This window comes from Myxocyprinus asiaticus, chromosome 31, assembly GCF_019703515.2.
Source record: "Myxocyprinus asiaticus isolate MX2 ecotype Aquarium Trade chromosome 31, UBuf_Myxa_2, whole genome shotgun sequence".
Classification (NCBI taxonomy): domain Eukaryota; kingdom Metazoa; phylum Chordata; class Actinopteri; order Cypriniformes; family Catostomidae; genus Myxocyprinus; species Myxocyprinus asiaticus.
The window spans coordinates 18,843,711-18,856,967 of NC_059374.1; the positions used below are offsets into that span (position 1 = coordinate 18,843,711).

Below are 13,257 nucleotides of genomic sequence, written 5' to 3' on the forward strand. Positions count from 1 at the left end.
ACAAAGACTGACACTTTTTTTCCATGGTGTCTCTGCAGACTGAATTGGATTTGACAGTGTGCTCCGGGAATTACTTGCCAGCATTCAAGTTCTCTGAATTGGTTTGTCCACTGGTCATGTAAGAGATAGCGAGAAAGCTTGTTAAATGTAAAGCAATCATCAATTCCTATTCTTGTCTTTATGCAATTGTAAATGTAGACTTGAGAGCTTAGCTCTACTAAAGTTCATGCACTGATAACAGACGGTATGTGGGGCAGGATTTCAGCCACACTGCCAGTGGCGTCTCTACATTAGGGGCAGGTGGGGCATTGTGCATAATGAGTGGCATAATCATAAACGTATTTAAATAAATAATATATTTTCCATATCTTAAGCTTGTTTTATGTCCACTATACAAGAAAATAGAAGATATTCTTTTGATAAATTCTATAATTATTAAGGTCTGTTGCTTTAAATCCATTTAATCGTTCTAATTTGCTATCCTTGGGGCTAAACTTCTAAACTGCAATTTGCCACATATCTTTTAGTTTATAAATAAATATTAAAATAACAAATCATTAAGTCATGTCATATAATTTCTCACCGTGACTAATTTTCTTGTCTCTTTATTTTTATTACCATTTTCCTCCGATTGTTCATAGCACAAATGCGTTTTGCTGCCAAAGTGAAGTAAAAACATTTCCAGTATTTCTCTACAACTTGAGATTCTCATAAGCCTGGTGTCCTTCTCTCCAGAAGATGGCAACACAAGGCTGTTTTAATGCGATTCTGAAGTGAGAAGCTTCTCACTGCGGGCACACGCATATAACGCAGGCTGCTTTTGCCAGTGTGGGTGATACAACACGCTGTAGTCATGGTTTAGACTCCGCAAGCTTTGGGAAAGTTTAAACCTTCATGGCAGCGAAGTGTTGTTATCATTGGGATGGCATCACACTGTATACTTGAGGCATTAACTAAAGGGGTTTGCTGATGCATCGTATTAATATTTTCAACGGACATTGTGTCCGACAATGTTTGAATTTGTCTGACATTAGGACATTTTAACGGTCAAAAAATGGTAATTACTGGCTAACGGAAACCCTACCGATGTCCACTGCTGCGTCCGAAACCGTGTATTGTTTCAGTATGTACTGTATTTAATGAAGGATGCACTTATCTGTCGATAAAACAGTACGTTCTTTTAGGTATGCATGTGAGTAGTATGTATAGTTTTCGGACATACTTCATCCGGGGACACTGACATCATCTCGTGACCCGAATATATGAATAACAACAACCACGAAAACTATCTACTTTAGTTTTGTTAAACAAACACCATTCAAGAAAAAGGAACAATTATCTTTGTATATATAGCACTTACAGTTAAGAATAGGCGTACGTCACACGATTCACTGCCGTTCCTTTAAATCCAGTGTTTTGAACGTGACGTCGCATCAGCAGCCGAGGGATAATGGGATTTCAAAATCTCACCAGAAATAGTAGGTCATCTTGGTATTTCTCACTTGCTGCTTCATGAATATTGTGAATTCGGACATACTACTCCATTGTCATTCTGTTTTTGGCATACTATAGTAGAGAAGTATGGATATTTGGACGCACCGCTTGAGACCGTAGGGTGTCCCATTTGACATTTTACTGCTCAGAAGGGAGCTCACAAGTGAGCCCTTCGGCTGAGCCCGCATCGGTGCCCAAGAGTATCTGTCTACGTCCCGCAAGACAACAAGGAACACCCACTACATGACAGGCCCACTCCGAGTAATGCCCCTTTTGGATCCACAAATCGATTCTATTGGCTGAAAGAACATTTAATGTATGATTCATGTTGTCTTAATTATGTAAATATAACAAAGAATAACTTTTAAATTACTGTATACACTGATGAGCCAAAACATTATGATCACCTGCCTAATATACTGTTGGTCCTCTGCATGCCGCAAAACAGTGCTGACCCACCGAGGCATGGACTCTACAAGACCCCTGAAGGTGTCCTGTGGTATCTGGCACCAAGACATTAGCAGCAGACCCTTCAAGTCATTTTTAAATGTAATTTTTAATCTTTGTGCTTAGGGTTAGGTTTAGGGGTAAGGATTGGTATAGGTTTATGCGCAGGGTTGCTACAGGACTCCATATAAACACAAAAAACACAGTGTATGAATGTGACATCCAACTGTTGGTTGCAATAATTCAGCATTTGCCCGTTATTTGAAGGGGTGTAACTTGTGGTGCCTTGTAGTAGTCTTGCAGGACAAGTGCGAGCTCCCAGCAATCTACCACCCAACAGTCCCTGTTGCTGATCCTCATGACCAATCAATGCGGAGTGGAGTTTCCGTGCTAGAGGAAAAATAATGACGGACGAGGTAATGTCAATTAAATATTGATTTCAATAATCGTTTCTTCCTGATTGTCAATGACAGATCATTTGCTTAGAGAATTTATAATCACTTTTTAGTCTGATATGTATAATTGGTTCAAAACTATGTTTTATATAGTTTTCCAGCGATGGAATTACTCTTGTTCAGTTTTTATAGAATAGTTTTTCTTGGGAAGTTTTATGTTCATAAAAGTAAATAACACGAGGAGTTTAGAATTATTGCAGAATTATTATAGCCTCTAAAATATCATGACAGGACAGAATACTTTCATGCACATAGCTATAGCTTGTAAGATTGCTTATATTTATTTAAATAGCAACATTCGGTCTAACAGTGATATACACTCACTGAGCACTTTATTAGGAACACCTTAACACCTACTTTTTCATGAAATTATCTAATCAGCCAATTGTGTGGCAGCATTGCGATGCATAAAATCATGCAGATACGGGTCAGGAGCTTCAGTTAATGTTCACATCAACCATCACGAATGTGGACAAAATGTGATCTCGACCGTGGCATGATTGTTGGTGCCAGACGGGCTGGTTTGTGTATTTCTGTAACTGCTGAAAGTAACTGCTATATTCTCCTTGGATTTTCACGCACAACAGTCTTTAGAGTTTACTCAGAATGGTGACAAAACCAAAAAACATCCAGTGAGCGGCAGTTCTGCGGATGAAAATGCCTTGTTGATGAGAGAGGTCAACAGAGAATGGCCAGACTGGTTCGAGCTGACAGAAAGGCTACGGTAACTCAGATAACCACTCTGTACAATTCATGAGTTCACATGTTCATGTAATTTTTCAATGAAGAGAAACCACATATGTTTTCCTTGCTGTCCATAATAGAGGGCTCGAGCTCGAGACTCGACCCAAACCCGAGGTACCCCCCTGGACTTCCTTGTCTGATTGAGTAGTAACTAGCCATGAAAGTGGAGTTGGGGTGGCGGAGGGATTCTGGTAGAACTGTCGCCGGATAGAGGTACTGTAAGCGGTGGTTTATATATGCTTACTCCAGTGTTGGTTGGATTAAATGAACATGCTCTTCCCAAAAATTTGTTAAGAACTCCATTTCATGAGTTCACATGTTCATGTAATCTTGGAATGAAGAGAGGTAAACATATGTCTCACTGTTCATAATGGAGGGCTCGAGCTCGAGACTCGACCCGAGCCTAGGTACCCCCCAAAACTGCTGACGATGTTGATTGCTAACGTGGATAATGATCGGGACAGTGAGCCGGGAATATGGTAGTTTAAAGAGATACTGTGGATTGCGCCTACTGTTTTTTTTTTTTTTTTTTAGGAAAGTATTAGGAATAGAATCTATATAAGGAATAGAAGCCACATGGGCATTGGATAATGATGATATAAGGGATGGAGTGCTTGTAGTGGCCTTTAATGCTGTGAGCTCCTGTGGGAGCGGTCCGGTGCTGAAAGGGGGTGCGAGGGGGCGCATCGAATCGATAGATGCTTGATGGCGGCGGATGCATTTGTGAGTACGCATGCCTACAGTATACCTGCAGATATGGACTGTTCGAAAGGGAGGGCTCGCGCGACAAGCTGAATGGGAGCTCGTGGTGCAAATGGGAGAGGGTTCTTGCTCACAGCATTCGAACAGGTGAGCCCAGCAAGCAATCGAATTGGGGACCCACACCACATTCGAACAGGAGAGCCCCATCAGCGCTTTGAAAGGGAGAGCCCACGATACCAATAAACATGAGTTAGCTCACACAGCCTTCGAACGGAAGAGGCCTAGTTGCGATTCGAACGGGAGAGCCCAGGTTGCATTTGAACGTCAAGGGTGAAGAAAGTCAAGCAAGTAGTTCAAGGGCACTGTACTGATTTGTGGATCACGGCAAATTAACTTTGTCAGTTTTTCTTATTTAGGCTTAAATAACAGCCATCAGAGGCCTGCGGGCCATAGAGGGAATAACATTTTAAAAGTTGTGTAGAAGTGCATGAGCAGCCATAATGGTGATCGTTAGGTCCAAGCGGGTGAATAAAGGAAGCTTAGATAGTACTCTAATTTCCTTACAACTGTAAGCAAGGGCAGAAGATGTAGAGACAAATTTAAATTTATTTGCTGGATTACATTTCTGGATCATTTGTGAAGCAATCAGGATACATACTTTTGTATGTGCATACATGTGACGTCGTTTAAAGTGGTGATTTGTCATTGAATTAGAAGGCACTTGAAACCAAAGTACTTGATGACTGTCCGTGGTCTGATATTATTTAGCTTATATGAATGGTTTGGAGTTTAGTAGATTATTCTCTGAACGTAATGTGAGTAATTCAATTATTTCTGTATTATATTGGGACGAGATGACTCGTTATGATGGGGATGTACAAAATTATTTGGAGTTTGTGCCTGAGGATTGGATTTAAAATTATACTATGGACACCACTTGCATTAGTGTTGAATAAATACAGCTTCTTTATATTATAGCCTGTAATAAATTCTACAGAATAACTTAAATATTCTAAGGATAAAAGCAAAATGCGAGGCCGAATCATCCGGCACTGATTTTAACACATTACTTTAAGATTGTGTGGAGCGCTGAATTTTGACAGATTTGATGAGTCACTTTAAAGGGTAGACATAGGTACAACATATAGGTTCTAAGGTAAATCTTCTTAAGAGTCTATGATCCAATAATTTAGAATGGTTTTAAAATAACCGACAATATGTGACAAAATAGAGAAGATGTTCCTGTGAGATTAAAGTGATGGATTGATTTCACCTGTGTCATACAACAGTCATACAACAGTCTATATTTTTACATTTGAATAAAGTTTGCAGAAAGCGCTTGCTGCGTGGCAAGGTGATTGCAAATGCTGCGAGGAGGCGAAACAGATTGCTGAATGAAGCTGAGACACATAATGCGACATGCCGCTTGCGGAGCTGAGCTCGGCTTGCGTCTCCTCGCACAGAAGCTGTATGCAGCCGTAGGTGGATGCAGTGAGTTCACGCTAAAAGGTCGCTCTGGTTTGGAGAGATATTTATAATTTAGAGTAGCGGTCGTTTGAAAGGAAGTTTGCTTGTTGCGTGATTGGCCCTGCATTCCGAATGGAATAAATCACCCTCCAAATGGCATTTTGAAGGGAGAACAATCATGATAGTCATGTTGAAATAACTTTGAACAGAAATTCCAATAAAAGGCTTAAAAGGTGAGTTCCGAAAGCCCTACACCGTTTAGCCTCACAGTGGATTGAAAGGTCTTCGAAGGGAATAGGGCATAGGGATGATCGCTACTGAATGGAACGCACACCTTAAATGGGCTGCACAGCAATGTAAACAGGGCTGAGTGGAATTAAACAACTGAGCGGGAGAACCAGTTTGAAGCTGGAGTGTGTTGGAAAAAGTCTGAAATCAATGCTGATCTTTGATTCCCTTGCCTCAAACTAATGTTGTGATGGAGCTCAAGTGACATGAAGCCAGAGCAGCGTCCAATCACGGAGGCACCACTCCGGGTGGAAGTTAAGATGAGAGGACCTGTATACAGCCACATTGAGCTGTACTACAGGTATACAGCAAAGCAGTGGCCGCTTGCGGAGGCAGCTTCAATGCCAGGGTCTGCTTCGTTGAGGAAAGATAAGAAAGAAAAACATGGCAGAAAGAATAGTTAAAAAGGCAGCCACTGTTGCCACGAAAATAAGAAAATAGTGAGCTGCTGCGGCAGCTCTGTTGAAAACGTGAGCTCATCTGATGAGAGCAAATGCTTCGTGCATAGTAGGTCATCTGTCGCATGGACCTGACCTGGGTAAGTGGGTGGGCCCAAATACCAGAAGAACTGTCGCCGGATAGGTGTAATGTAAGCGGCAGTTTATATATTCTTACTCCAGTGTTGATTTGTTGAATTAAATGAACATGCTCCTCCTGAACTTTTGCCAAGAACTCCATTTTTAGTGAGCAGAATAGCATCTCAGAATGCACAACATGTCGAACCTTGAGGCGGATGGGCTACAACAGCAGAAGACCACGCTGGGAACTTTATTAGGACCATAGTGTTCCTAATAAAGTTCTCAGTGAGTGTAGATACTTGCAGAAGTGTGGCTGTGTATATAAATATAATGATTTTTGCGACCTATGGCGGTGTGTGAGACGTACTGTATGTTCGCTTTTATTTACATTTGACTGTGTTCAAAGCACCTGCTTACAACCATTTAGGTGTCTGTGTTATGTTTATTTGCTCTCTAAATATTTAAAATGATATTTATAATAGTTTTTGTTATATGTGCGCTTGGTTTTTCAGAGGTTCTTGATTAAATTGTTCCTTTACCATTTATATATCGGTCTGCACTCGATTACGTCACCAAAGTCCGGACTCGGAGGAGGACCACAAGGGCTTTGAAAGCCTTTTGGAAAGGGCCAATGATAGCTTGAGGGGTACGTTTGCCTTTGCCCCTGAGCCAATCGAAAGCTTTGATCATATGTATGTCAAGCTGACATGGAGGAAGTTACCACTCTTGAGAGCACACTTGCGTAGTGAACTTTAATGGTAAGTTTTATTAGCTAATTTTATTGTAATGTGTTGCTGGTTGGATCAGTTGTTAATGAGATAATATGCACAGACTTTGATGATTTTCCTTTATCTGGTTTGCTTTCACGGTCACTTGAGCTTTTGAACAAGCTTTTTTTGTGCTGAGATGAAATTATTAGGGATGTTTAAGCATAGCAACATGTTCAGAGGTTGCGCTAGAAACAATCTCAGTCACTCTGACGCACTGAGTTGTAAAATTTCCATCATGATCTATTTTTATCCATCATACTTGTTTTCATTTTATAAGAACTAGGGCTACATTCAAGGGTGTAGCATCCATTTTAATGGCATATACCTTACAGTGGATAGGCCTATATGATAGATTTTCAGACTCCTCATGCTTGAGCCTGGTGAAACCAATGAGTTATAGGGTGAAAGTTCTACCTGTCAGTCAACCACTGTGATAAAACAAGGTTTTTAAACTTTGCTGGTTAAAGCGCATACAAACATGCACAAGTTCACTGAACTTTTTCAATGTGTGTCTGATATCAACATAAAGTGTCACAGATGAGAGGAAAAAATCTCTGAAGCTCAGTTAATACAGGTACTCCACTACAATAACTGAAAATTCTGCTCTTAACAAAATATTTGCACTTATATTAAATGCAAGTATAGTTGGCAGAAATGATGCACTGCTTTTTTCATGCTTTATTTTTTTTTAATAATACTTTTTTGTGCTTTATTATCATGCATTAATACACTAACGTAATGATTGATGCATGCAGTCATGAAATCAGAGACCCTCTCTGTGAAATCCGAACACAATTGGTCAAAAGAGATGCATATTACCAGGAGTACATGGCGATGGTGCCTGTTAATATGCATCTTAATACTAGGGAATGAACAGGGCACATAGACACAGTGGGAATGTGTGTGTGTGTGTGTGTGTGTGTGTGTGTGTGAGAGAGAGAGAGCGTGACGTCAAAATTGATGCACTAGGTTAAAATTATTTTCTAGTTTATTTTTTATCTGTCAAAATGACTGACAGAATTTAGAATTATCCATCACTGTTTTAAAAATGTGTAAATGACGCGATTTTCGGTTAACGCAACCCGACATGTTGGGTTAAGTATTTGTTAGTTCCCCACCAGAAGTACTGAGCCTGAGACGCCATTGCACACTGCACTGTTGGCATTGCTTCCATATGGCAGCCCAAGTATGTGTTCAAATGTGACAACAGAGCCATAAACAACATTAATAAAATACCAAACCAAATCTTCAAATGATCTGTCAGATCAGTATGATGTGTGACTTGTCAAAATGAGATCATCTTCAACATCCCACTTAAACAAGAAGACTAGAAAACTAAATCAACTTTTCAGTGCTGCAATCATCAAGCTCTCTCAACTCAATAGCTGTGCTTGCCTACCTAAACAGAATTTTGGGGAACCAATGATACCCCAAAATACTATTTGGGTGTTTAGACACATCCATAAGTCTTTTATACTTAGAAGCATATTATGTATATATGTATGCATATACATTATATATATATGTTAATAAGAAGATGCATGTGTCACTGATGAAGCGCTCTGATACTGCAGTGAAGCTGGTGGCGCAGAGACGCGCGTGGATGATCGTGGAGGTGTGAGATAAACAAGCATCAGCAGTACCACTGCGGACCTGCATCAGATCACACCATCCAAAACACACATCACAGAGCATCTCTCAACAGAACTAAAATACAAAACCTTAATGGAGACCTGATGCACACAAAGAGCTCGCTGTCAATGTCGGTGCATAACTGCACAGTATTTACATTAAGCATATGACTCTACAAAGTTTCATATTTGGTTACTTTTTGAAAGCATCACCAGCATTTACCTTTGAAAAGAAGAAAACGAGGTTGTGAGATGAAGGTAGACGTCCTCGTCTTCCGTTATAGTGAATCAGGGTTTACAGCAAACTTTGCGTGTGCATCCCTGTCACGGAAAATTCCCTCTCTCCTCTTGCTGTCGATGTGGACGTGGTGTATATATACCAGCGCATGAAGCAAGTTTTGTTTGGGCACGATCATACACTGGACGTCAACTAAAGGAGGAGTGACAGCTGCTTCCACCAATCACTGAGACGCAGAGGCACGGCAACACTACGCTGATTGGCCAGAGAGCGCAAAACCAGCCAATCATAATCTGCGCTCTTGTCTACCTGCAGCTTCAACTGAAATACAGTAAATGAAAACATCGTGTGTTTGAGCAGTGTGAAGTGAGGTAAGTGTTAAATACTAGACACTTGGTTTTACTCAAGACTCTACGATAATTTCAATCGGCACGGTAATTAGTGTGTAGTTTATATACGTTAAATAGGCCTTATTTTATACAGCAAGATGAATTACCGACAGCAGTAAACAGAAAACAGCCATGACGAGAAGTCAAAGTTTGTCTTTTGTTACGCATACTGTTATTTCTAAGTACTTGTGTAAACTGACATTCAAACAGTAATTATTTTTCATCACCAAAATGTTTTGTCATTTTTTTGTGGCCTGAGGCAGATTTCTAGTCTTTATCTTAGAGCGTCATCTACTGGTCAAATTTGTATAATTCGATGGCCTTAAAAAGTATTTGGATAATTTAAGAAGGAAGTATACTGTATAATGTCAGCGCAATTTCCACCTTATTTACACTTTCTTATACTGTAGTTGTCTCTGCACTTAAAGGAATATTTGGGGGTTCAATACAAGTTGAGCTCAATCCACAGCATTTGTGGCATAATATTGAATATCACAAAAAAAAAAAAAAAAAAAAACGTTTTTACTTGCCCCTCTTTTTCTTAAAAAATAAAAATAAATCAAGGTTACAGTGAGGCATTTACAGTGGAAGTGAATGGGGGCCAATTTTTGGAGGGTTTAAAGGCAGAAATGTGAAGCTTATAATTTTATAAAAGCACTTGAATGAATTCCTCAGTTAAAACTCATGTATTATTTGGGCTTTAAAGTCGTTTAAATCGTTATTTTAGGTTTTAGGGTTTGTTGACATTACATCGTCATGGCAACATAGTAGTAAAATTGGCTATAACTTTACACAGAAAAGGTTAATAAGTGATTTTATCACACTTAAATCATGTTGACACATATCGATTATGTCTTTTGAAATAGTGAGTATTTTAATGTTTATGGATTGGCCCCCATTCACTTCCATTGTAAGTGCCTCACTCTAACCCAGATTTTGGCTTTTAAAGAAAAGGAGGGACAGGTGGAAATTTATTTTTGTGGTAACCAATATTATTCCACAAATGCTGTCGACTGAGCTTAACTTGTACTGAAAGCACAATATCCCTTTAAATTGGTATAGAAGGTATTTTAAAAGAAAATGACACTTTTTGGGGGCAGCTGTAGATTTGTTAGAACTATACAAGAGACTGGAATCTTTTGTGGGGCGTTTAATTGTTTGAAAGCACATACACAGAATAACAACACAAAGGCAATAATAAATGAATTCAAATTCATTTAAAAATATATTCAATGGCAGTATATTTGCAAATCAAAACACAACAGTGCTGCTGAAATTCAGAGGCAAAACCAAATACCTTCTTTAATAACTAAATAACTTTGAATTACAGTACTATCATTGAAAATTAAACACTACACCAAGTTCATACACGTGTTTTTTTGTTGTTGTTGTTGTTGTTGTTTTTTGCTTTTAAAAAAAATACGAATTTTGGTGAAAAATGAATGAAACAGAAAAATCAAAGACAGCACAAGAAGGCCAAGAGCAACAAGCCACGTGTCCCTATATGAGTTTCACAAAATGGGAATATAATACACATTATAATCCAAACCTTTCAGTAAACCAATTTTTTATGTATTCAGAATTCTAACTATGATTCCCCTCTTCTTCTAGGAAGGAGAATTGTAAATTTAAAATCTTGGACCCACTTTATATTAGGTGTCTTTAACTACTATGTACTTAAGCATTTGATGCAATGAACATGTGTGTTGTTGCATTGTACTTATATTTAAAGTACCTGCATTTAATTACAGCTGTAGTTACAATGTTTACCTTACACCTAATCACTAAACCTACACGTACCTCAACCTCAGTAACAGCAAATGTGAATCTTGTGAGAATTTTGCAGGACATCATGCAGTTACAAAATAAGTACATTGTACTGTATGTATTTTAATGTTAGTACATAGTAGTTAAAGACACCTAATATAAAGTGTAACCAAAATCTGTTCCTGTCCTCAGCAGAAGGGAATTTAAATCACATGACCACTTAACATTTTAACACTCCATCCATCAAGTTAACTCTTTTTGGTTTGTGACCCAATTTCACTCCACTATAAAACCTTTCATCAAACAGTGTTAAAACATTGTGACATTACACTATAGTCATAAGTATGGCAAACCTGACTGAATTTATGTTTCATGTGTTCTTACAAAACTAAAATGGAGTTAGAGTTGGACCGGATAGTGAAGAAAAAGTAGCTAACGTACTGTATATCGGAACTCATTCAATACTTTTGTTTTGGTCACAAAATAATTTGATTTTTTTTTTTCCATTGTTTTGATGACTTATTATTATTATTATTATTTTAAAATGTGGAGAAAAGTAATAAAGAGTATTCAAACTACTTTTGACTAGTAGTGTATTAGACTATAAACTTCAAGCAATCATGAGGCATCATGAAAGTCACAATATACCTTTAGCTTCTTTTGAAAAAAAAAAAAAATGAAAAAAAAATACAGTATATATACACCGATCAGCCACAGCATTAAAACCACCTGCCTAATATTGTGTAGGTCCTCCTTGTGTCGGCAAAACAGCACCCACCCGCATCTCAGAATAGCATTCAGAGATTATATTCTTCTCACCACAATTGTACAGAACGGTTATCTGAGTTACCGTAGACTTTGTCAGTTCGAACCAGTCTGGCCATTCTCTGTTGACCTCTCTCATCAACAAGGCGTTTCCATCCACAGAACTGCCGCTCACTGGATGTTTTTTGTTTTTGGCCCCATTCTGAGTAAATTCTAGAGACTGTTGTGTGTGAAAATCCCAGGAGATCAGCAGTTACAGAAATACTCATACCAGCCCGTCTGGCACCAACTATCATCCATGTGATTATCTAATCAGTCAATCATGTGGCAGCAGTGCAGTGCATAAAATTATGCAGATACGGGTCAGGAGCTTTGATTAATGTTCACATCAACCATCACAATGGGGAAAAAATGTGATCTCAGTGATTTAGACCGTGGCATGATTGTTGGTTCCAGACGGGCTGGTTTGAGTATTTCTGTAACTGATGATCTCCTGGGATTTTCACACAAAACAGTCTCTAGAATTTACTCAGAATGGTGCCAAAAACAAAAAACATCCAGTGAGCGGCAGTTCTGCGGACGGAAACGCCTTGTTGATGAGGTCCACAGAGAATGGCCTGACTGGTTCAAACTGACAAAGTCTACGGTAACTCAGATAACCGTTCTGTAAAATTGTGGTGAGAAGAATATTATCTCAGAATGCTTTTCTTGCCGATTGGCGCTGTTTTGGCGGCACGAGGGGGACCTACACAATATTAGGCAGGTGGTTTTAATGTTGCGGCTGATCAGTGTATAAATATATATATATATATATATATATATTCACTGGCGGCCAAAAGTTTGGAACAATGTACATATTTTGCTCTTATGTAAAGAAATTGGTACTTTTATTCAACAAAGTGGCATGCAACTGATCACAATGTATAGCCAGGACATTAATAACATGAATAATTAATATTACAATTTGAAAAAAAAAAAAAAATGACTTAATTATTACTTAAATTACTTAAACTACTTCAAAGAGTTCTCATCAAAAAATCCTCCACGTGCAGCAATGACAGCTTTGCAGATCCTTGGCATTCTAGCTGTCAGTTTGTCCAGATACTCAGGTGATATTTCACCCCACGCTTCCTGTAGCACTTGCCATAGATGTGGCTGTCTGGTCAGGCACTTCTCACGCACGTTACAGTCTAGCTGATCCCACAAAAGCTCAATGAGGTTAAGATCCATAACACTCTTTTCCAATTATCTGTTGTCCAATGTCTGTGTTTCTTTGCCCACTCTAACCTTTTCTTTTTGATTTTCTATTTCAAAAGTGGCTTTTTCTTTGCAACTCTTCCCATAAGGCCTGCACCCCTGAGTCTTCTCTTCACTGTTGTACATGAAACTGGTGTTGAGTGGGTAGAATTCAATGAAGCTGTCAGCTGAGGACATGTGAGGCGTCTATTTCTCAAACTAGAGACTCTGATGTACTTATCCTCTTGTTTAGTTGTACATCTGGCCTTCCACATCTCTTTCTGTCCTTGTTAGGCAGTTGTTCTTTGTCTTTGTAGACTGTAGTGTACACCTTTGTATGAAATCT

General features: G+C 38.9%; 1 protein-coding gene across 1 annotated transcript in view; it reads right to left on the bottom strand.

The window, feature by feature from the left end:
- The window catches only part of LOC127422355 (protein yippee-like 2), a 28,153-nt gene extending 19,291 nt beyond the window's left edge, over window positions 1–8,862 (bottom strand). Inside the window, exon 1 of the mRNA XM_051665813.1 lies at window positions 8,740–8,862. The gene's annotated coding sequence lies outside the window, so the exon portion shown is untranslated. The remainder of the gene's footprint in view (window positions 1–8,739) is intronic.
- Window positions 8,863–13,257: the final 4,395 nt, after the last annotated feature.